Raw genomic sequence first — 26,725 nt, forward strand, 5'->3', positions numbered from 1 at the left:
AAGGACAAACACATCTTTCCAGTGACATGACTCCCTTCAAAAAATGGCCCATTCATCCTTAAAATAATTTTATTTTTTAAAAGGTCATTACATCATTCAGTAAATTTGTTGAACATATTTTGTCTACCCAGGATGTTGTAGGTCAATGTTTTTCAGTCTCAGCTATTCACTAAAGCTTCCTAAAGAGCTTTTAAAATATACCTATGTTGTACTGCATGCCAGCTGCACAGTTGTTGAATGTGATCCTGGTATGAGCGGAAGAGCAAAGCTCTTCACAGACAGTGGAGACGTTCAACATCTATGGCACTCATATTTTGGTGAAAGAAACAACCTAAACATGGAAGCACTTCTTTCTGCGTTTATAGCAGTCTAGAACACATAGAACCTCCTACAGCACATTATTCAGTGAACATTTTTAGGCTACTGAAGCATGGAACATTCACTGAGGTCAGGAAGAATCTACGAAGCCAGAGAAGTGGGTGAATAGGGAAGACACTGATTATCCAATGTCTGTGACTCACAGACTGAAGTAGAGGTAGCTGAACTGACACTGGACTAAAGAGAGATTTCAGAAAGGGTTGAAGGCAAAGGCTAACCTAATGTGGGTGCGTGCACGCGCGAGCACACACACACACACACACACACACACACACACACACACAGACAAATATACACACATTCATCACCACATCCTCACTGCCTGTAAGTGCTCTAGGGGTGCTTGGCAGCTGACGAGGTTATTTATACTGGCTGAGGTCCGAGTAGTGGTCAGAATAAACAAATGTATATATATTTTTTATTGTTTGTGGCTACTGCTTAGTCTCCATGGGCTCCAAAGTCTAATAATATACCTGTTACTTTTATGTTACTTAATACTACAGTCTTTGAGTTATCATTTTAAGTAGAATCAATTTATGTTGCCTTGAGATAGCAGAAAGAGGAAAATTTAATATGCACCATTGTTTAAAAAGTTGGTATAAGGAAAGTACAATTATGTCGGCTAAGAATTAAAAAAAAAATCTCACCAATCAAATAGTAAATTGCATTTGAGAATCCGGGGGGGGGGAGTAAAAAGAATAGTGTGAATCGAAGGAACTAAGTTGCCAATTACACAAACAAAGTGAAAAAGAATCCGAATGCAAAGATTTCAGAAAGAGAAATAACCAGGACAAGTATAAATACATATTTTGAAGGCTGGTGAGATGGCGTAGTGGGTAAAGGTGCTTGTTGCCAAGCCTGATGATCTGAGTTCCATCCTTGAGACTCACATGATAGAGGAAGAGAACCAGCTCTCACAAAGTTGCTCTACACCTTGGAGCATGTGTGTCCTCAAGGTAATTTAAAAAAAAAAATGTAATATGAAAATACATGTATTGGTAGCCTTAAGAAATGAACTGACCGTGTGCGCACTGATCAGCAGACAGGCATCTCTGTGAGTGACCAGCCTGGCTACAAGTAGCTCAGAAAGCAAAGCTACACAAGAAAGAAAAAAAAAAAAAAAAAAAAAAAAAAAAGAAATGAACTGAAAACATAGTAAGTCCTTGTCTAAAGTGTGTGGTGTCTTCAGCAATAGGAACTTGCCTTCAAATTCTGGAAGGTAACCAAAAACAACAGCAATACCCTAAAATTGTTTTCGAAGATGCTTGGAATCCCCTGAACAATAGCTCAAAAGGAGTGTCTTTGTGGACCTGTATGTGTGTGTGAGTGGTAAAGAGTCACAATTACTCTCCTCATAATTTTGTGTTTACATACAATGTTCCCCCTAGTTGTACATTAGATCCTCAGACCCTACTCAATCTGAGTAACTGAGATTACACCCTTTGAGTGCCCTTCTCGCTTCCCCACTTTCTGGCCACCACTGTGTCACCCTCTGCTTCTGATATGAGATTATGTAGTACTTATCAGAGCAGCACCGCTTAATATGGTAAAGGGCTGTGCTATGTACAGGGGACAGTGTTACACACAGATAAGTACCCAACAAGGTTATGTCTGATGGCATTGCCTCATAGAAGGAGAGGTGTGTGGAGAATGATAGCTGGTCACCTGAGATTCCAGCCATGCACTCTCTCTGATGCCCTCTTTTGTATGTAATTCCGCCCCTGTTGCACACACTCTCTAGAGGTGCTAGGGATTGAGAGGGAACACCATCTCTATAGCTTTTTGCAGGTTGTCATCCAATCTCACCTGAAATTTTGGTGATTAAAAATATTCTGGAGATACACACTTTCTTATAGGTCACATCTCATCAATGCCCTCTAAGTAAGTTCAGTAAACTTGTTGGTTTACCAAGACAGACCGAGCTAGAATAATATATTTGTTCTGTTATTGGCATCCTATATGGAATAAGTGGTCATTTGTTCACATCTCCCCAGGACTAACTTTTACTAAGAAAAAATGTTTTATAGGCTTATCTATGTTTGTGTAGATGACAGAATTTTGTATTTTTAAGGCAGAATAATATTCTCTGTGTGTAGTATAATATACATGTGTTTATGTATATTGTGTATTTTCTTTGTTCATTCATTTGCTGTTGGGCATCATGATCAAATCTGTCTATCTATCTATCTATCTATCTATCTATCTATCTATCTATCTATCACCTATCTACCTACCTATACCTATCTACCTATCTAAATCTATATCTATATCTATATATTGGTTCTTTGAGACAGGGTTTCTCTGTGTAGCACTGGCTGTCCTGGAACTTGCTCTGTAGACCAGGCAGGCCTTGAACTCAAAGATCTGCTCGCCTCTGCCTCCTGAGTGCTGGGATTAAAGGCATGTGTCACCACTTCCAGGCACAATATTTTAAAATTATATAATGCACAAACAGTGAAGTGTTGTTTATTGAAATACTGGTTTCACTTATTTGGACTGTATTCTTACAAGTGATAATGCTTGATCTTATGATAGTTAAACAAAGATTGGATTTCTTAAGTGAAATGCAAAAGTGTGCCACTCATAAAGAAAACTATTTGATGTATTTGATCCATTAAAATTTATGAACATGTGATCATTAAAAGTCACCATAAAAGAAATGAAAGTTCAAGCCTTAAATTGGGGCAGAGGAGACAAAATTGAGGGAAGATTAAAATCATGATTATATGTTCCCATGAGTCAATTAAAATGAAAGAAAATTACTTCATAGAAAAATGGACAAAACACAGCAAAAGGCATATCCCCAAATACATGTGAGTGATGAACATTCGAGGTGATGCCTATCTTCATTAGTAAAGAAACTGTTAATTAAAAGCACAACTTACCATTAGCATTCAAGGGACTGAAAAAAATCAGTAGGTTTAAAAATAGCAGGTGTTTATGAGGCTGTAAAACTTTTAGCCTGCTAGGGGAAATATAAAGTAGAGTAACTATTCAGGGCAAAATAGAGGTTGTCTTATTCTATTGACTCTGGACTACATACTCGATGGTAAATCATTCCCTTCCAAGGCAGTCCCTAGATACTTCTTGCATCCTTGTACCAGAATGTTCCTAACAGGAGCATCAATAAACACAGTAGTTGAAAATAATCCAGTGTCCATTGACAGAAGAGTGGACAGAATAGCAGTGGTGGCTGCATACAGTAGAATATGATTTCATTGTTTATAAATTCCAGGAGCAAATACTGAGTGAAAAAAAGTATCTCAGAAGTATGTATTCAGATATGGCACCTGCAACCCACTGAACCTGACAAGGTTGGGGACACATATCTATGTCCCAAAATACAGACCAAAGGAGGAGAATGAGAAAGTAGTATTTCAAGATAACTATTGCTCCAGAATTGAGAGTAGAAACTGGAAATAGTCAAGGGCACAGTCACTTTCTTGTTGCTGTTGGAAGGCCAAGATGAAGAATTATAGCATGAATCTTAAATGGTCTTATTAATAAAATCAAACCTGGAGCCAGGTATTGGGGTGAATGCTTGAAGGTCAGAGAAACAGAAAAACCACAGCTTCCTCACCTGGACAGTTCCTTCGCTGATCCTGTTTCCTCAGACTGGAAGCCTCTGAGTCTTCATCCAGAATGAATCTTAGCTGAACTGCTGCTCAAAAGCTTAAACACTTAGCTAGGCTTTAGTTCCTCATCCTCATGCCTTAAGTACTTTTCTGCTTCCTGCCATCACTTCCTGGGATTAAAGGCTCTTGTCACCACACCTGGCTGTTTCCAGTGTGGCCTTGAACTCACAGAGATCTGGATGGATCTCTGTTTCTGGAATACTAGTATTAAAGGTGTGTGTGCCACCATTTTCTGGCCTCTATATCTAGTGGCTGTTCTGTTCTCTAACTCCAGATAAGCTTATTAGGGTGCACAATATTTTGGGGAACATAATATCATCACAAAGAATGCAAGCAATATTGCTAGTGTTTGATCTCCCAGATTTTGTGGAAGCTTCACAGGTGACTATTTTTCTAATGCACCGCCCCCCCCAACTTAGTTGGATTTTGTATGTATTCTCTGTGTGTGGCCATTCTCGAGCATTTTCTATGTATTTTCAGTTCCATAAAGACATAACATCTTGAATAGACGTCATTGTGACTCTGTCAGTCAATGAATAGACATTTCCCTAAAGCACAGCAGATAAAAGAATACAATTTCACTTGCCATTTGTAACTGTATTATTGGATTCTGTACTCTCTCTACACAGAGCATGCATGTACCAGTACAGTAGTTTAAGATCACATTTCAGTCAGGTAGGGTGGTTCACATCTGTAATTGCAGTGACTTGGGTGGCTGAGACAGCAGCATCTCAAGTTCAAGGCTTTTCTGAACAACTTAAGGAGACTCTGTCCCAAAACAAAAAGAGAGCCAGGGGTGGAGTGGGGAGTGGGGAGTTCAGTGGTAGAGACCTCATCAAGCAAGTGGGAGGCCCCAAATTTGTCCTCAGACTGAAAACACACACACACACACACACACACACACACACACACACACACACACATACACACACACACTTGATATAGGAAGATGGTAATGAGTATTTTATAGAGAAAACCACAAGGAATGCTTAGTATATTTCTTTACTGACTGACAATAGTTCCATTAAATATTTGCAAATATGACTGATCAATATGCACTAATTTAGCTTTCAATTTTTTAAGAGTTGGTATTATTGATAAAAATGATGTTTTATGCATTGAGTTGAGTCACGTTTTCATGCAGGGGTCAAAATCAACTAAAATAAAAAGAAAACCAGTAAGGAAAATCCTTGACTATATAGAGCTAAGCGTTCTGAAGTAGCAGCCTGAGCATGGAGCTGCTGCTGGGGGTGTGTCTCTGCTGTGGTGGTGTCTGATTAGTGGGAGGGTTCTGTGAGTGCTGGGAAGCTAGAGGCTTGAGAAGAAATCCTGAAGAAGAGCAAGCATGGCATTTGAGGAACAGAGATAAGCTTCTGTGACATAGCTAAGAAATCAGAGGGGAAATGCCATTGGATGAGGCCAGAAATGAGAGACAGAGGCTCAGTGCTAGGTGCCAGAGGTCAATGCATGTTATCTCAGACACTGGGGTGCCACTGGACGGTGTTCAGCATGACCATGGTATGATTTAAGTTTCTGAAAGAGAACTCTGGCTGCATAGTAGGAAACCAATTCTAGTGAGATCTAAGCCTTGCTGACAATGACAACAGCAGCATTCAGGTTTCCCTGCAAGCTTTCTATGCTCTGGACATATCACATTTCCCCAAATTTCTTAAAGTGAAGCAAAGTTTGTCCTCGTCACTGTGATGGAAACTGATGTTTGAATTAAGTCATTCGATTATTGTCACCTGTTGCCATCAGCAGGAGCAATGAGGGTTATTCAAGAACAGAGGTGGAAGGAGAGAGGTCATTTGGATGGGAGGAGGCACAACAGTACACAGCCCTTGGTAATAAGAACATGGCCCTCCATAGAACCTGGGGAAATTGAGCTATTAATAAGACATTTAATAGGAGTCCCAGTTAAGGGATAGAAGATGTTGGGGGAACCGAGGGTCAGCATGACACAGCCACAGATGAACAGTAACAGATTTCAGCTGCATGCCATGCATGTACCTGGCACCCCCTGAAGCCTTCTAAGCTAGGTATTAGCTCTCCCATATGAGAAATAAAGACATCTTTCCATGATACACAGATAGTATATGATGGAAAGACAGATGAAGGGCATACTCTCTGATCACAAAGGTTCCTGGCAGAGATCCAGATGCCCTGGTGGGACCACTCTGCTCTCATTGCAGGTCTGTATTCCCTGCTTCCCCTTCCTTGTTCCTCTTCATCATCCTGTCTTCTGTCTCTACATCATGCGACAACCGCTCTTTCTGCTATCCCTTTCTAGGTTCAGCCCCCCCCCCCCAAAAACAAAACTATTTTTTTTCAGGATAAGAAGGAGATTATGTCTGGGGAGACAGGGACCTAAAATGAAACTGACTTTAAAAAATTATTTATTTTTATTTTTTGGTTTTTCGAGGCAGTGTTTCTCTGTGTAGTTTTGGAGCCTCTCTTGGATCTCACTCTGTAGACCAAGCTGGCGTCGAACTCACAGAGGTACTCCTGGCTATGCCTCCCAAGTGCTAAGTGCTAAGATTAAAGGCATGCACCACCACCACCTGGCTAAAAACCTATTAATTTTTTTATATTCTGACTATGTTTTGGTTCTTTATAAATGAACATACAATATAAAATGCTAGCTATCATATAGCAATTTTAAAGTGATTTTAAAGCAATTTTGACGGAATGTGTAAAAGTAAGGGGTGCTTTGCCATCAACCCCCAAATGCTATTCTAGTTCCATAAGCAGATCAGCTGCTTTTTAAACCTGCTACTGAACATTTATCTTGGATATAAATATTTCACTTGTTTTGACATATCTGAAGAGCCTTTTTTAACTCACCAAAGGGGGAAAATCTAAATATACATAAAACACATTTGTGAGACTACCTTGAAAGAAAAGTGTTAGAGAACCAGATCAGACTCCACAGCCGGTGCAGTCAGGATGTCAATCAGGAAAAGAGCCGCAGGCCATGTCTGGGCCACTGCCTGGGACATTTCTTCCTGGGAAAACTCTCATTTGGCCTCCGGGCTCGCTCTCAAATGAATGGGTCTTTTCCTCCAGCTTACCTGGCGCCCACCTATCTTACAGAGTCACCTTCGTGCCCTGGCTAGTCCCTTCTATCGAACTTTCTAGGTAAAAGGAGGGTTTCCTTAGAAGTCTGAAGCGTCCAGTGTCCAGGAAGCAATCTTCCTCCAGGGCCACATTCTCCATGGAGAAAAAGTCTTTCTTCATCTCTGGCTGACTGTAGGTCCCTATTGCGAAGTCTCATACATTTTTTTCCAAGACCCTGACAAATCAGGGTGGTGTTCCGCCTGTGGTCGGTCACACCAGGAGAGGCACTGGAGACTGCAGCCACAGACAAGGCTTTGTGGTTTGTTATTGGTGTTGCAACTGCACTCTCATAGGTATTGGGAGCATTATGAAGACCCGGGAGACCCATTTTCAGTAAACAGATCCACAACTTTCAGAAGGCTGACTAGTGAACTTTGACCAGGCCCTATTCTGAAAAGACTCTACCCTCAATCTTAATAACCAATACATAGTGAGGAATGAAAAGTTTCCTGAATGTTTTTAGAGTAAAAGAAAGAATAGCACAAATCCAAAGCAGGCAGTTCACTTTTCATGTGGGGTTTCGCTGGGGACCAAGGGCTCTCTAGGGCACCCTGAAGGTTGCATATAAAGCAGAGTGGATGACATTCAGGATAAGGACGTTATCAGTCTGCAGGAGGGTTTTCTAGAACAATAGATCGGGACTGATGGGCTGCACTCATGAATAATATGAAATACCACCTGATTCCCTGCCCCAGGGAAAGCAATGCCTTTTCCAAAAAGAAAGGCGAACAAGCACGCTTCCCTGAGATGCAGAAACTTCCGCACCACACACAGCAGCTCACAGCTGTCTATGGGCCGCTGAGCACTCTGCCTTCCAGCACATTCTACAGACTTTGAAAGTCATCCTCTGGGTTCTTCAGAGTTGCACAAAGAACAATAAACACAAGCTGGTTATTCTGAGCATTTGCTAGTGAGTGGTTCCAGCCTATAGTCTGCTTCAAAAATATTAACTCCTTTCCATTTTAATAATTTATTGTGGCACCTAGCAATACAGGCATAAGATATCTGGTACCATCTCCGATTTTCATACAACTCTTGAACATTAGGTTTTGGTTCTCAGGCAAATACAAGAGGCTAACACAACACATGTGGAGGGATTTTCCTGATGAGACTCATAACACAATGGCATCCCTATTCTCTCTTGGAATTATTGAGTCTTTTCCTTCTTAGAAAGACAGAGCCATTAAATATGTTTTTAAATAGCATTTTGAAACTACTCCAACAGTGTCAATGCTTGATTAGGTGGGGAAGTTTTTCCTGATAGTAAATAAAATACAACCTTTTTCATTTCTGTTAAAAAATGGTATTTTATCCACAGGCCAAACTTTCTCTTATGCTTTAAAGTGTTTCCTAGAAGGAGCAAAAAAAAAAAAAAATTATCCTTATCTTTAAGCTGGGGATGTAGCTCAATGATTTTCTCAACATTAGTGTTTTCTCAATACCCAGCAGTAAATATATATATTTCTTGGTTTTTTTTTTTTGTGTGTGTATTTATGGTGTATATATGTTTGTATTGTGTCTAGTGTCTTTCTCAGCTGGTCTCCATGCTATTTTTCGGAACAAGGCACCTCACTGGACGTGGAGCTTCACAGTTCCACCAGACTACTAGGCTAACTGACCCACAAACCCCAGGGCTCCTCCTGTCTCTGTCCCTCCAGCACTGGGATTACAGGTGTATACCACCACACCTAGATTTTACAAAATGCCTTCTGGGCAACTGAACTCTGGTCCTGGTGCTTGTATGGCAAGCATTTCACCAACTAAGCTGCCTCCTCAGCACCTCCCTCTAAATTGTTCTTATATTTGTCAACAAATAAATGCCTGCCTTTGTTCAACGATCCAGCTGGCACTAGCAGAGAAGTTTCAGAACAAAGATGAGAAAGTGTTTTGTAATTAAGGCCACTGATTAATCCCAGAATTTGGGAGGCAGAGGCAGGTGGATCTCAGGGTTTGAGGCCAGCCTGTTCTACAGAGCTAGTATCTGGACAGCCAGGGCTACCCAGAGAAATCCTGTCTCAGAAAACAAAACAAAACAAAACAAAACAAAACAACAACAAAAAAAATAAAACAAAATGGAAAAAGCACAAATATTAGAGGGGAGGCTTGGCATTCTCCTTTGCTCCTCTTGTAGTATCACTGGGCCTAAGACAATTGTCCAGTCCTCAAAAAGGTAGCAGCCTGACGATTTTGCTGACAAGGAACTCATCAAATGGATTTGAAACAAAAATTAAGACACCAACAGATGGGATATGTTTAAACTCTCTCCCCTGGGGTTTTGTATGTCACTAACTATCAGCAGAGTGCACCAAAGAGGCCCCACAAGATCCTTCCATGACCACAGTGGACCCCATACACTGCCCTCTACAGAGGACTGAGGTTGGTCATACAGCCGGCTTTTGTCGCCTTTTCATACCTTTCTAGGCGGTCTGTCCTATTCTTAAAAGAGAAAAAAAAATTGAACCATAATTTTAGATCAAAGAAACTGTCCATTTATATTTTAATAAATACTTTGTATAGATTCTATGAATCAATTCTCCCCTTCCTTGTAATTAAGCGGGGGAAAATGAATTAGTGAATGTTTCCAAACATAAACATTAAAAACAATAAATATGCCTCTATGGTAAAGTTTTACTTTTGGAGGGGAAGAAGTAACAAAATCTAAATTAAATTAAAGTAGTGCTACGGGAACCAGAGTGGCAATACAACTCAATAAAGGAATGTAATTAGACAATGTTTTTTTTTTTTTTCCAAGCTGCAGTCTAAAACATGAGCTCTATCCCTGCTCAGGATCACTGTTAGAAGCCAATTCAATATTGGTGCTTCTCAAATTCACAGCTAGCATGCGCTGCCTTTTAGGTATTGCTTGTCTGATTATGCCACCAGTCTCTCCATCTCCGAAAGGTTTTGTGTAACTTTCAAGTGAAGCAGCCCCGTTTGGAAACAGACAAGTGTTCCATTTTGAAATGGAGTCATCAAATGCTTGCAGCCTTCAGGAGGCTCCTCTTTTCATGAGAACAAACAAAGGGAAATGTTTTTAGTACAAAACCCCCTTTTTAACAAATACAGAGCTTGTATTGCACTGCGGGGTTGCCCACCTCCACAAAGCCCCGGCTCCTTTTTGGTGGCCCTCAGAAGCAGCTTTTCATTGTATAATTCGTCCAGGGATAGAGCATCTGCAGGGCTAATGAGCTCTCCTGCAGCCTCTTCTCCCGCAGGCGAATCCCCAAAAGCACAGTCTTAAATCAGATACTATAAAAGCAAAAGAACAAAAAAAGGGGAGAGGAGGTGATGAAAGAGAAAAAAGCAAGGTCAAGAAAGCCAAGTTAGCAGTGCGCCAAGAATCATACCTGTGTCTGGCTTCGGAGAAGTTGTGTGAGTGAAGATTTTCATCCACATAGTTAATTTCTGAGCTTGTTCTTTCATGGCCAAGATTCTGTTTCAGGATTGCATCATTTGAGTACACTTCCAATGGGGATTAATATAATAGATCATTGTGGCATCTTGCTCTTAAATATCTGGATAGCAACCTTGACCAAGAGCTGATTAGAAAGGGCAGGATTGAGGTTTGCTTCCTTATGCAGCAAAGCAGAGCTTGACATTGGGAACCCGAAGGCTTTGATTCCTGTCCTATCACTAATATTCCCATGTTTTACGGTGTCACTGGTGAGTCCGATGGACATTATTAGGATGCTCTGTGACAGCATCTAATAAAGCATGTTGGGAGAGAAATCATTGCTCCCCTTTGCACTGATGATCTTTTGGAGAAATACAGTATTGTAGATTACAGGAGGTGGAGGTTGCAAACACTGATGATACCCATGGTAATTCATCATCAGCCAGCCACATGCCAGTGATCTACAGCTTTAAATGAGTAGCTTCCAGGAGGGACAGGGATGGAAAGCCTCTGTTATTCATAGTAGCAGAGATGCTTTGGAGACGACAGTTCGATTATTTATTGGTTGTTCTAAATTTCTGAGCACAATTTTAAGACATTGCAAGTGTCTGTGCCATGTGATACATTGGTGAGGTATTCTGCCTTTAGAAGTAGCCTGTGGGGTTGCTTTAAACAGCACAGGCGGTGAGGAGTTGTTTTGGGATGCATTTGTAGAACTTGAAAGGCCAGGAGAGTATTAGTAATGTTGGGGTTAACAGAGGCAGCTCATTTTAGAAATTTGATATTTGAGTTTTTCAACATTATCCAAAGTAGGCTCGCCACATTCTTTTGAACAAACTCTCCAGCACAGAGCAGATGGTTCCTCTATTAACAGCCATTTGCATTTAACATATTGCAATGATTTATGTACCACATGCCACCGAGCAAAGCAAAAACATTCAGTAGCAACTAATTAGTTGAGTGTAAAGACACATATCTCAATGTGCAGAGCCCTCCTCTAACTATGTTTTACAGTTTTTATAGTTTAGCATTTTATTTGTGCAAAGTAGTTAAATCTGAACTGTGACATTCCTCTTATGATTATGGTAATGCCTCTGCAATTATGGTTCTATTAATGCTTCAGCCAACCTTGTTCCTTTATTCATCCAGGAAGTGAGCACTGGCAGGTTAGCATTTTCCAGACACTGATAGGTCAGCCACGTTTAGTTTTCAATGGCCAGATTGCTTGTGAGTTATCCCCAAGCCCTCCCCAATGCTCGTTTATAAGCAGTCTACTGCACCTGTAAAATGGGCTGCCCTCTACACAATATGGATCTGAAGTAAGACTGCTAACAAAAAAGTGATTTAAAAGAAAGGCTCCTTTTAATTTGGTTTTTGAATGTCACATTTATCAATAGCATAATTCCTTTTTAATGTCATCAACTGTACACTTTAATGGACCCATATAATTGTACCTTTTCACCTGCTCAAACTCTGTTCCAGTTCTCTCATACCTCATGGATTCCCCTCTATTTTGGATGTGCTCCTCAAGCTAATAACCTCTGAGTCTCCCTTGGACACTGGAATTTTGCTGCCTTTGACAAGCATCTTTCCTAAAGCCAAGGGAGAAACAACTAAGAATTGCCTTAGCTGTTGCATCCTATGAAAAAGCAGCCTCAGACTCTTTTTCTCTCTTAGAGGGATCCTGAGACATTTCCCCCTCCTTTGAAATGACCATCAGGGTCAATGCATATCATGATACTGTCACTGTGAGTCAAGGTGACAATGTAAGGACTGTAGAATGAACCAATGAATCTTTTATAAGTATGATTTTCATTCTCAAGAGCCATCCATGCAAAATGTCAAAGGAGCCCATCCATCATCCGTAAGGATGAATGCATGCCTGTGACCCGGAGGACATGGGATATGTCTTAACCGCATTTACCCAGGACTCCAGGAGCCATCTCACAAAAATGACTGATATTCTCTCTTTTTACCTGCTATTTTTAATTTCATAAGAATGTCTACAAATTGAGTAATCCATAAAGTCAGTAGTGATTAACCGGAAGGTACATAAAATGGTATTAAAAATGAAGATTCAATAGAATATGATTGATTATAGATTAGTATAGTTTTAAGCTCAGCCCATCATGATAGAAAGGTGGAAATAGCAGAAAGGTGGAAATAGCGATGAAAAACTAATCATCAGGTTGAGATAAAGACAATGTGCTGTGAGATGAACGGAAGAAATAATATTAAAAACAAACCACAGTGTCTTTCAAAGTGATGACAGTACATTCTGGCTGCATCCATGAGTGTTTTAGTAAAATAAAGTGTGTATTTATATAGTTCCATTTCCCTTATATTAATAAGCTTTAGCTCATCAGCTTAGGAAGCCTTTGTCCATCTTACAGTTGAAGGGACTAAGACAATAAGATAGAATTTAAGTTCTGTGATTTTCTACATCCCATCTAGCAGCCAGTGGAGGGTCTGGCTGGCAAAAAGTCACCCATTGCGGCCTTTTCATTAGAACCAGAGCTGGTTAACAAATAAAGGACACTGTGTGATATTTTCTTACTCTACTATGTATAAAAAACATCCCTGTGGCATGTAATTTCCCTTGGCATCTCAATTTGGAAGTAAAACAATACAGGAATCTTTGCCTTTGCTGTTGTTTGTAAGAAAAGGTAATAGAATAGTCAATATCAAGAACAGGAGGAAGCAGCCAAATTGAAAAGAAGCTTCTTGTTTAAAACGCATTGATTTTAAACAAAGATACAGCGTGTAACCCTGAGAGAGATCCCTCTGCTTTTTCAGGATTCTTGTTTCCCACAAAGAACATTTATATTTAATGAAAACAGGATTAACTTTGTATTGAAAATTGAGCCTATTATTCAGTGTGATTAAATAGCATGTAGGTTTGCCAATCCACACTTTACTCAATGCTTTCCTATATCTGAGATAACCATACCATGAGCTAATTTTTTTGGATATGCTTATATTAAGGGAATGGGAACAAAAATGTATCTAAGTTTGTGTATTTATCTCACACAAAAATAAAACAATAGGTATTTTAATCACTCTATAACATTATTTTTTTACTTATTAATCATGGTAATTTCATATAACTTCCTTGTAGTGGTAGTTTACGGTTATAGCCTTGAGGAGGATGAGAATATCAGCTCGTCTTTTGGCCAGCATGTCTCATCCCAGAGGTATTGGTTGGCACCCCTCATTCTGTTCACTGTTGCCACAGAAACCTTATTATGGCACAGGCCATGTTGCTTTATAATTTTCCTGTTGAAGTATCTGTCAGTCCATGCAGATGGTAGCATCTTGAAGACAGGAACTGTGGCCATTCATCTTTCTCTGTAGGAAATGGCACATTGCCACAAACTAGCAAGAACAAAATATGCAAGTGCTTATATCTGTTTTGTTTTTTTACATTTACATTTAAAGAAAATTCATCAAAGGGACATAGGGAAGGTGTTATGTAGCCAGAATGTTACTTTCCGTATTACAGTTCTGGGATGAGATGCCATGGAGTCTGAGTCCCAGCTAAAGGACATTTACTCCTTTGTAATCCACCAACTGCTGTGTTCTCACATAATGTACAATATCATTTCAAGTAAACTAAATGTAATAGGTTACTTTTTTGCTTCTTAACCCAAGACCAAGTTATTCTCTTTTGTATGTATATGTGTTGTACATGTATGTATATAGGTGTGTTTGAATGCATGTGAGTCCATATGTGTGTCAGTACATTTCACAAAAGGCCCAAAGTTGACTGCAAGTGTTCTCTTCAATCCATTTCTACATGATACACTGATACAGGGTCTCTCACTGAATCCTGTGGCTATTCATAGCCAGCTTGATGTTGGGACTCTGTCTCCTCCACCAGAGAACTGGATTACATGCAGGCTACCACACTTATGTGCTTTTTATATAGGTTCTGGGGATCCAAACTGGACTTCCAGCTTGTGGTATAAGTGCTTTACCCTCTGAGCCATCTCTCCTTTCTCCCAAAAAGTTATAAAGATAGAAAAAAGTTTATAATAGCTTTAATCAAATGGTTATTATAATGTCCCCATTCTTTTTATACTTACAGGACATTTCAGACTTCTCATCCTTGTGTGTGTGTGTGTGTGTGTATGTGTGTATGTGTGTGTGTGTGTGTGTGTGTGTGTGTAAGACAGAGAGAGAGAAGAGAGAGAGAGAGAGAGAGAGAGAGAGAGAGAGAGAGAGAGAGAGATTCTGTTACACATTTTAACATTTCAGGATTTTATATATTTTACATCCTCTTAGTGATGAGATAAAGAATCTGCTAATTAAATTGTTCTTTGATACCAGCTCTACACACAGTTTAGGAGGTTGGATACTGTGAGTCTTCCTGGGGTGCAGAAAAGCCCCATCTCAAAGTCTTTAACCTGGTGACTCCCCAAATCTCCAGTAACTGAAGAAATGGACAGAACTCTGCAAACTAGAGAGTATCTGAGGAACCCTGGTGGAGCTGGAGACCCATTCTGCAGCAAGACTTTACAGTTCATCCCCTCTGAAGACTGCAGTGTACTGTTTTAGAGTCCTTCTGTATCTTTAATTTTCACAAAAACCATTTCTTCCTTCCCCCTCTCTCTGTCCCTCTTCCACTTCTCTCTTTGCTTCCCTCCCTTCCTTTCTCACACTTCTTTCATCCCAAAACACCTTTATTTCAGAAGAATAAAACATCACAAGTTTATTTTTATAGTGTATTCTCTACTCCAAGTCCTATTCTTTCAGCTTATACTATTGGTGTGATTTCCAACATTTTAACTCTTTCCATGGGCTGACTTTCTACTCAGTTCATAATGACCTTTGAGACATGCAGATTTTTGATTTGACAAAATTCAAACGAATTTTTTCTTTTGTCAACTCTTTAGTGTCCTATCCAAGACATTTTTGCTGGATTCAGTGTTGTAAAATTTTGCCGTGTTTTCCTCTAAATGCTTATTAGTTTTAGGACTCACTTCTAGATCTTTGATTCATTTTAAGTTAATTTTGGTGTGTGGTGTAAGACTGAGGTATAATACTCTTCTCTTCTTCTTCTTCCTCCTCCCATTTCTTTTCCCTCCCCCTTTCCCCTTCTCTTCTTCATATTCTTGTCTTCCTATTTGTTAATGTCTAGTTTTTGGAAAATCATTTGCTGAAGCCTACCCCATCCTCACTGGATAGTCCGGAAAGGACCAGAAACAAAAATGGTGTGTCATGGTATTCATTTACGCACTTGTTTTGACATTTACATTGATATCTGAGGTAATTAAATTATATTCCTTAAATTTGAACAGTGGATTGAGATCTGAAGTTCTAGATGTCTGGTGGAGTTGGATGAAATAGCACTAAACAAAAATATGTTTTTTTTTCCTGTTCACCTGGTCACAGGTGTGAAATATGCAATGGTGGCCATAGGATGCCAAAAGGGCAGAGTGCCAATATGCCAAATGACTATTCATGTGTCTTCTTGTCTTCTTGCAGAAGAATGTCCTAGAAAAAATTCACTCAGACCTTTAATACTCGTCTACTGAGTTTCTAATATGTGTAGGTACATACTTAACAGTTTTAGGTACAGATCAACTAGTAGAGCACGAGTCCATTTGGGGCCTAGATTCTAGTTACACAATAATATTATTCTAGGCCAATTCACTTAAGTATATTCTGCTTCAGTCTGAAAAGGGAGTTAGATGAAATTATTTCTGTGATTTCTTTCAGTTCTAAAATAAATGATTCTTGTGATGTTATGACTCCCTATTTGGCACACACACTGCCTATATAAATCCAGTACAGGAGTTCACCATGCTGACTTTTCCTAACCTGCCAAATCTCTGACCTCTTAGACTCCCCCTCCTACCCTTTCTTGGCCCACCCTCCCCCCATCTGTTCCCTGTTCCCAGCAGCCCTGCAGGATCTATAATTATACATGGATGGCACCAATATGTTGTAACAGAGCTGCTTCCCTGGTATTCTGGTCGTCTCAAACAAGTAGAAGCAAACAGGACAGCAACATGTTTCCAAGACAAGATGAGACCCTTAGCTTTGCCTCCCCGGGCTCAAATGTGTGTGTTTAACTAAAATAAGCTTGTGAGTTTAATAATATCACCCAAATCAAATGGAAGTGTGTACTAGTTCATCTCAATTTCCTTTAAAAACACAATTTTAACTTACTGCAGTAGAGTGTGAGGAGCTCACATCTAGAGAGATCAAAAGCCTTTACCATCTCTATTTATCTCAGAATGCACCAGATTGCACCACTTGGTAGTTTATATTTTACAACTATGATGAGGCCCCCATCATAATTTCTCTAGCCTAAACCAAAACAGCAAAAACAAAAAAACTCCTTCGTATCTACTCCACTTTGGTACTTTTTTTTCTTATGCTTTTTAAAAGATATCTGGTACTTTGTAATGTAAAAATAAAAGGCAGCAAAAATTGATGAAAGTCCATATCAAAGCTAGCCTTTCATTTAATGTAGTGACATTGTAGAGAGGATGTAAGTTAAAATTAGTTTGTGCTGAAAAAAATCAATCTGTTCTTAGCACTATTTAAACACTTAGACAAATGCATATGCACATACACATATGTATACATACACATGCATGAACAGTCTCTAGATGTTTTCTTTTATCACAATAAAAGTCCAATAATCTAGTTTTTTAAGGAACTGTGTTACCCAACATGATTTCTGTGAATACTAGTTCTCAGGGTGTATTAGTACACACATATATGCGCACATACACAAGGACATGTGCACACACACACACACACACACAGAGAGAGAGAGAGAGAGAGAGAGAGAGAGAGAGAGAGAGAGAGAGAGAGAGAGAGAGAGAGAGAGATCAGCTATGTGTGTTTTGAAGGCTTAGGTTTAAATAGAATGGTAATGTTTACTGTGGTAATATACTCAGCATTATGATTTTCATTGAAAGAGATAAGTGTGAGGACTTTCAAATGCATTGAGAATTAGGGTATTTGTAGACTAATTCTTTGGAATATAGGAAGATAGTCTCATTTTTAGAAGGGAGACACTGCTTCTGTTTCTTTTGACTGAACCTGCATTCTCCAGGAGTTATGAGTACAAGACCTACTTCTACTTTTGATTCATAACCAATGCTTCATTGAGATAAATAATTATTTTGAAAACTCAATAGTTTATATCATTTACTCTCTTTGTATTTCCAGCTCAATGCTTATTTTTCTAGGTACAACCACAGTATCATAAAGGACCATCAGCGTACCTATCTCAGTTTTAACGCTTTGGGTCAGGATCTTTGGGTAATATGATTTTTTGAGGTTGTCATACCATATATTTTAAGACTGTCTCTCTATATAACAACTATTTTCCAAATTAGAAATAAATTCAACAAAAGCCAACACAACAATTTTTAAATCATCCCCTCTTTGCTACTTACTGTTATCTTCGTTTGGATGAAGTTTCCCTATCTATAAAATGAAGGCAGAAACCAGCAACAGCAAGGTTGTCTGCACTGGGGTAACTCCCGATTAAACTAACATATTTAGTTCTAAGAGCGACTTGGTGACTTAACATATATTAACCCCCACAATCAAATTGCAGCAATAAATTTCTATCCTTCCATTTGGAGGCTAATGGGAAAGGTCTTCTTACTGAGGCATTGCATATTGCTCTACAAAACTATACTAGTAAATATTAGATCATGACCAACATTTCTAAATGCATCTGGAAATGCTTCTAATCTTCTTCACCCCACCTCTCTCTTTCTGCAAGACTGTTGGGGGAAATGACCACCACTAAATTAGGAAATCGGATATAGAATATGGCTCAGAGTTCTAAGTCCATCCCCAGGTGTTTTTTAGCCCTGCCCATGTGGTTGTATTATTTTATACAAATGATAAGTTAAGGGAGATAGGAAATTCTTTTTTTGTTTGTTTGGGATTTTTTTTTTTTTTTTTTTTGAGACAGGGTTTCTCTGTGTAGCTTTGCACCTTTCTTGGAACTCACTCAGTAGCCCAGGCTGGCCTCGAACTCACAGAGATCCACTTGCCTCTGCCTCCTGAGTGCTGGGATTAAAGGCTTGTGCCACCACTGTGTGGGAGCCCATTTTCTGGTTCCTAGTGGCTTTACTCAGCAGGTCTGCATAGAGAGGATGATTAGGACCACAGGCCTGAGTGCAGGTGTCTGAGATGGTCTTTACTTGGCTGTGCCAGGGGGAGGTCTTTTGCTCCACCCCTTGGCATTTCTATAAATACCTCGGAGCAGAGAAAGTCGGGGCCTCTATTCCCAGGGTTTATAGTTTAAATGAAGGCATTATTAAATACATCCTCTGCTTTTAATGTCAGAAAACTCAAAGAAAAATGACATACTTATGAATAGATTCTCTTTATAATTCAAAAATTTCAAAGATTTAAAAAATATGTTTGAAGTTAGAATGGCCACAAGTTGTCTTCCAAAATGAGTTTTTGTAACCAACTTTGTCCATAGTGGTCCCACTGCCTAAGTAACAGCCAGGTGCAGTGCTGCTTTTTATTTTTAATATGTGGTCATCAAATCTTTACTTTGAATATTCTTAGTTATGGGACTTCATTCTTCTTTTAAAACAAGAGCAATGAAAGTTTTGATAATGGAATAGTTAGAAATCCATTTAACTTGAAAAAAGAGACTTGTGTGACAGTATCACCTAATATACACTTATGAAATTGCATGTTACAAAATAGGCAGTGCATTTAGTCAGTGATCTTCTGAAGGCAGAATGAGTAAATGATACACAATGTCAAAAGGAAAACCAGAGGTCCTCATGTGAAGGATGAGCTGCCTTTGAAAAAGGCTAGCACCACTCACCATTTCCAAGTTCCCCCAATAATATCAGTTACCTGTTGTGGTTTTTTTTTTTTTTTTTGATGATTTATTTTAATGAAATGCAGTGAGAGGTATTCAAATTTTCAGAGATGTATGGGAGAAAATATTCAGAAAATTCATTTCTTCTCTCAGAAAATAGCACAGTATTACCATAATTGGACTTTGACAGTAAAGTTCTTATATCTAATACAGTAAAGCAATTTAGCTCATTCCCAACTTTAAAGTTGCTGAAGGTAAAATTAAGAAGTTAGAGAGCAAATAGCAGAGAACAGACAGACTGTGTGGTGAAAGAGTAAGCAGAAAAACTCAAGGAGCCCATGACTCCTGAACACACCGTGAATGGCAGAGATCTAAGAGGTAATGGTTTGTTTTGCTGTTTACAGGGAGATCCTTTAGGGTTGTTCTGAGTCTCCTATGTCTCCTATCAAGTTCCATTCAGGCTACCATGGCTGCAGACTTGGACTACAGACCACTCCAGTCAGGAGGTTGACTTTGACTCTTGATGATGTGAGTGATGTCAGATAAAAGAAATCATGAAACATCACTGGCCCTCTCTTTTCTCACCTGTAAAACAATTTAAATCCACCTGTCTAGCAAGTCCCTTTGAGCATCAACAGAAGTTAAATAGTCAACAAGACTCTTGGAAGCTGCAGGTTACACAAAAGCTAAGGTTATTACTCCCGTATTGATGAGGACGAGCACGTTGGCCTCTAGCTTGGTTTTCTCAAATTATTTCTCAATTTCCTTGTATTTCCCAGTATTCTATGGGGTTCAGGAATAATTTATAAATGAATTTTTTTTTCATAAATAGATGTGTCCTTTGCCCAAGTTTTACCCACTCCGCATAGTGTGAGAATTAATCATTCAAACTTCTTTGAAATAGTAGAGTGCCCACTTAAGTGTCTGAACTGAAATCTCACCTTGGACTCCTGCTATCACACAAGGAATGGTACAACACAAATAGCTAGCTAAGCCACTAATGGCTTCAAACCCTGCTTCAGTATTTATTCCCTATGTTAAAACCACCATCCACCAGCCCTGCCGTCCCTTCAATGGACTAAGGAATCTCTTCTCAATCCTTGCTCAGATTGTAATTGGTTCTCAGGCCCTGTTGGCTTTACGAGAGAATCACCTTGTGCTGGCTTCCAAGGATTTGAAGAGCTTTTTTTGACTTTCAACTTGAGGACCATGTCTGGGAGTCATAATTGCTCCTAAGTTAAGAAATGTTACAGCTTTCAGTATTCACACAATGGAATATTTTCTACTACTGTCTTAAAATGTTTCTCCTCAGTAGTCAACTCACATGTGAAAATTTATAAATTTAGATGAAATATAACATGAGCAACTGCAAAAGGAAGATGTAGAAATCCTTTAGCACTTCTTAAAGATGATGACGGTTCATTGGGAAAAGATGGGAAGGAATCTCTCAGGATTCTGCACTTCCTTTTTTATTTGGAATTCCTTAACAAGCCCTGCTGTTTTGTGCATGATTCGTCTGCCTGGAATTCCAGTTTGTCCTGGCTGCCTGGCACACTACACCACACATTTCAAGATACCATACAAATGTTAGATCTTATCAAACTTTTTACTAGTCTTCTCTCATTAAATTAATAGTTCTTTTATTTCCTAAGAATTCATGTAGTGCTATGGATTAGATATGGCTTGAATGTGTCTCCTGGGACTTCATGTACTGAACTTTAATCCACTGTGCAGTATTAAGAGGATAGAAATAACTTAATGATGGCTTTTAGAGATGAGGCTTTGGAAGTAGTTAGGATTAGATAAGGAGATCAGCAAGAATGCCCTCAATTGAATACCAGTGGCTTTACAGAATAGCAAGACCAGAAGAAATGCACTCACTCCCCAAGTTTCATGCCATTCAAAGTCCTAGGCTGCCTTGGGACCAAGCCCACAAGAAGGAAGTCATCATATGCAGCTCCATAAACTCCCACAATGAAATATAAGTAAGCCTGTTTTCTTCCAAAGTTACCCACTTTCAAATTTGTTATAATAATGAAAAACATAAAAAGCACATAATAAGAGCACTTAGTCCATATTGCCTATGCCCTTCCAGGTTCTGAGCTCTTTGAAGGCAGAGACTATGCCTTGTGCACTGCCATATGTCTACAGATAAACCCAGCATTTGGCCCATGATGGAAGATCAATGTGAATTGATAACAGAGTAATAGGAAGAGGCTAAAAGAGCAGAATTTGCTAAGCAGATGCAAAGCCCAACTTCAGTAATTAGGACTGACTGAGGAGAAGACAAAGACACACACACTTGTATGTTGCACTATGCTTCCTACATGAAACGTGAAACATAAATTGGTAAGTTTATCCTAGTTGTGGCTAAGAATGACAGTTAGAGAACCCACACAAAAACCGACACCCCTTTTGTAGCTGGTGAATCAATTTTGCATGACACTATGTTTTCCAAATATTTTTAAAATTCAAAATTGTCTACATACTTTAAAAGTTTCACAAATGCTCTTTTTTTAAATGGGTGTTTTGGCTGCATGTATGTCCGTGCACCGTGTGTGTGCCTGGTGCCCATAGAGGTCAGAAGAGGGGACATCGATCCCCTTGAAGTGGAACGGTAGATGGTTGTGAGCTGTCTTGTAGGTGCTAGGAATCAAATCTCATGTCCTCTGGAGAAGCAGCCAGTGCTCATACCTGCCGACTCATCTCTCCAGCTCCCTTCACACATGTTCTTGCTTACTCAAGGTTACATACTTTGGTACTAATTTCTCCACCTTGTCCTAGTTACAGAAAAACCCAAGGTGGTGACATTTGAACAGTCAGGGTTTATGGCTGTTAAGTCTGACTCCAGAAAGTGAGAATGTAGGGAGTCTTTCTCTCTCTATCGCCCTGGTGAAGAGGCTCTGTCATTGGTCTCTTATGCCCTGCATTCTGGAAAAGGAGACTGGGTGGGGCAGTTAAGAATGCTCAGAAAAGCATGTTGAAGTAGAGCGTCTGTGCTAATGTCCTCAGACTCTTTTCTTAGGGGAAATCAATGGAATGAGGAAAGACAAATATGTAAATAAACATAAATTTCAATTGATTTCTGTAATTAGGGCACGGTTATATTTCAAAACCCCCAATGGTGTCTAAAATGAAAGAGAGCACTGAGTCCCATACATACTATGTTTGTTTCTTATGTGTACATACCTATAAAGTTTAAGTTAAAAATGTCACACAGTGTTTAACAATTATAATCCATAGTAAATATAATTATAACCATATTCTATAACAAAATTCAATTAAACTTATTAATTACTTATTTCTGGAATTTTCTATCTACCATCTTTGCATTTGAATCAAAGAAAGCCTCAGAAATCTAGGCTATGGATATGCTAAACTGTAGACTATTTGTTATTTTGACAACCAGCCTGTGAAGGAAGTAGTGTAGACACTGAATGGGATGAGAAATGAATAAATACCACTGAAAAGGTATGAATTGCCTTTAAGAATGTATTGTAAAAGACAAGCAATTGAGATGTTGATCAGATTTGAATATTTCTTTCCATTCTACCTTCCTGTTTATGTTGTTAAAGGAGAAATTCTATTATCCAATGTCCAAAGCCAGTAGTTTGATGCATTGCTGATAATACATCCCCAAAACAAATGGGCTTATTACCAAATGCTCATTTATCTTTTAGAGTTAAAAAAACTATTATAATAAATCACACTACTTCCTCAGTCTTACCTCAAAGAAACAAAAAGGAATGGTGAGTTTATATTCTGATAAAACCTGTGCATCTGACAAGTATTCGGGTTTTAATTAACTTAATTGAGGAAAGAAAGCTTAGAAAGAAACATGGTACTTGAAAATCTAAACCTCCCACTGCATAGCTAAGGAACCTTTTGGACATTATATATTTAATGACTTTTGGATTTAACCCCCTGTCTGTATGAAAAAAAAATGTTCCGAACAAACATGTACTCTTCATTTCTCCTCTCACCTTTCATCTGGGTACATTTTATTTATGCACTAGACGAACTTTTGGCCATTAGAACCATCTTGCTTCAGCAGTTAATTAACACAAGTACCATAATTTAATACAGTTAATGCTACTTGATGCCCTTTAATGTACCTTCCATTAGTGATATTATTGTAGTATTACCCTGTAAATTAAAATGAGATCAAGACTAAGAGAGTGGCTCTTTAATTAAGGTACTGGCACACGGCACTTCTCTATTATTCACTAGAGAAAATCACCCTGATTTACTGAAGCAGGACAGCCATAAGTCAGAATTAGCCCATGAAGATTATTAGGTTTATTGAACAATGTAAGTGCTATGGAGTTACTGAGATTGCCAACAGCATAGCTTTCTCTTTTTCCTCCATTATCTTGATAAATACTCAAGAGGAAAATGAAAGCAAACTAAGCATGTAGCAAAAGAGAAATACATTTTATGATAATATCAGAATTTTTGTCACCAGCTCAGTAGATACTGGATATATCCCATGTTAAAAAGGTCCTAAACAAGTGGTTCTCAACTTTCCTAATGCTGCGACCCTTTACTATAGTTCCTCATGATGTGGTGCTCCCTCCACTGCCATGACATTATTTTTTTGCTACTTCATCACTGTAGTTTTGCTGCTGTTATGAATTATAATGTAAATATCTGATATCCAGGATATCTGATATGTGAAATCCTGTGTGGATCACAAGCCACAGGTTGAGAACCACTGTCCTAAATGATCCATTAATCTAATGACAGTCAAAACCGTTGCTTTTATGTTAAATAAACTAGTCATTATAAAATCTACATATGTATATTTACATTATATCTTCAACTATTTCCATTTCATAGTTTAATATTTCAAGATGGAAAAATATACTTTCTGTGGGCTGTGTTGCAAATATTTATATATGTTCTCTATACAAAATTTATATAACAATTCACATAAATTCCTACATTTTTGCTTGGATGGTATTGAAAGTGACAAACAGAAAAATGTCATTATTATTCCTGGAAAAAGACCTGTACAGGCATATAAGATTGTGTGATTGTGAGACCATGGGATGGAAAGTCAAGATGCAGGAAATAATGCCCTTGCTTACAGTTTGGAAAATTTAGAACTTTCCCACAGAGACCATCAACTAATAGTCAATCTAATCTTTCTCTAGATGATTTGTTGTTTCAAGGAAAGACAGCCAAGGGCATGGATCCTGAAATTTTCAATGGTAAAATAATCAGTTTCTAGGCTGAAAGGCCCAATAAACCACTGTTGCTCAGTTTTCCATTTAGTGACTCCATCATGAGCAAATATTCCTTACATAACTTGAAAGCTGGAGACATGCCGGAGCCATCAGGCCTTGCTTCTTTAGTCCCTCCCCCAGGACTAAAAATACTCCAGCCATCTGGTGCCTAGTGCAGTACATGCCAGCATCGGTTTGCCCCGAAGGATTTGGACAGAGTGTGGAGGTGACAGAGCAGCACCGTATGGATCTGCCTCACCTCCACTGGCCCTTTCTCTTGTGCCCAGCTGCTTCTCACCAGCTTGCAGCTAACTGGTGAACAGGAATGACAGTGGAGGTGAGATTCAGGGGCTTGATGAAATCTGGGCCCTTCTAACTCCTCAAGCCAGTGAAAAGCAGCTGGAGGTCATGGCCAAGGTGAGACTTAAGAGAAAGGTGAGAAGTCTGGAGGGATTCAATGTTCTTGGCATGCCATCCTTAAGAGGTGGCCTGTCTAACTCCAATGGAGCATGCATAAAGCTTAGTTTGAAATGTGTTTTATACTTTTTCAAAGAATCACACGAAGGAGAAATGAATTTCCAATAGCAAAACTAAGCTCCTGCTGTGGTTATTTCATAACTGGAAACTTCCAAAAGGTTGCCTTTCTGACAGAGCCAAATCCTAGTATTTGGGGCAGTGGTCTACAGAACTCAATATCAGATTAAGGAGTCCTCAGACTGCTGGAAACTGACCTACCTGAATTTAACATTGCAAAATCACACAAATCTCAGGCTATTAATTTACAGCTTAATTCTTTCAGCCATATTGAATATTTGTCATTTGATGTTGTTATGCTGTCATTAAAAATATCAAATATTTTCATATCATATATGCACTTGAGATTGGAAAAGACGACATTTTAAATTGATAGCCTTTTACTAAGGTGTTTCTGAACATAATGGGCATTTTGGTACAACACATATTCAAGTCTGATAAGACAACTTCCCATTGCCCATTCATAGACTCCTGCTAATCCATGCACTCTTCTTTAAACACAAGTAGACCCAAGCTCAGTGTGGGTATCGACACAGTAGGACACAAATCTCTAAAATATGAATTTGTTTTCAAGATGTTGTCATCATCTGTCACTAAGACCTTGGTTAAATGCGGACAATAAGGTCTGTAGCTAAAGAGTCTTCTCTGGTCATGAGGAACACAGGAATAAGCAGAGGAGATGGCCACAGACTCAGGCTCTCTCTCCATTGTTAGCAACCTGTAACCTTAGATGCCAGGCTTAGCAGGAAAGCTTACCACCCTTTCTTTATCCTCACTATGACCCTCATCTTAACAGCAGCAAACACTTATTTCCTCATAGGTGGCAGGCAACTCTCTAAAGGATCAGAGTTCTAGCACCTCCAGTTTCTGAGGACTGGGCAGACACAGAAGAATCTGAAAGCCCATTAATTGAATGAACCCCTGATTTTTCTGTTTAAATTTATGTTTACCTAGATCAATATGCCAGATGTACAATTTACACGCTTATTCTCATATATTTTTGCATTTTAAGAATGATTATCTCTTTGCTTATATTTTCTTTTTTTGTCTGCCCACTATCTCATGCTTCCACTCCCATCATGCCTTGCTGAATGAAAATCTCTTATGCTGGTAGTTTTTGTTCTCATTGGAATTTTTCATTCAAACATCTTCAAAATTCTTGGTAACACAATTGTAGTTCTGGTATACTATTAAATCAAGGTATCCCTGATTAGAACCACCGATGTTACAACTCTTATCCCTCTGTCCTTGACCTACAAAGTGAAGGGTTCCCCAGCCCATATTTTATGTGTGAAATGTTGTTTTAATACAAAAGTGTCCAAGACCTTAAAAAAAAAAAAGGAAGCTTAGCACTCTTACAGAAACACATCTTATTTCTCAGATGTTTTTGATTCTAACAATGTAAGGGATCATTGCATGGTGACTCTTGCTTGCATTGGGAAATGCAAGGCATACTCTCGTTTCCCCTCCCCCCTCTAACAAAGCAACCAGCTTCACAGTCTTGATGACTTTAGCCTCATCTCACCGGGAGTTCCTGTACTTCAGTCAAGATACTTACCTTGTTTTCTTTTGTTTAAATTCTAAAGATGCCTGAAGACTGACAGAGACTATGGGTTTA

The 26,725-nt window shown here is 39.0% G+C and overlaps 1 protein-coding gene across 1 annotated transcript in view; it reads right to left on the reverse strand.

Annotated features, from left to right (window-relative positions):
* Ntng1 (netrin G1) overlaps window positions 1-26,725 on the reverse strand; it is a 334,636-nt gene that overhangs the window by 119,388 nt on the left and 188,523 nt on the right.

This window comes from Peromyscus leucopus, chromosome 6 (genome assembly GCF_004664715.2).
Source record: "Peromyscus leucopus breed LL Stock chromosome 6, UCI_PerLeu_2.1, whole genome shotgun sequence".
Lineage (NCBI taxonomy): Eukaryota > Metazoa > Chordata > Mammalia > Rodentia > Cricetidae > Peromyscus > Peromyscus leucopus.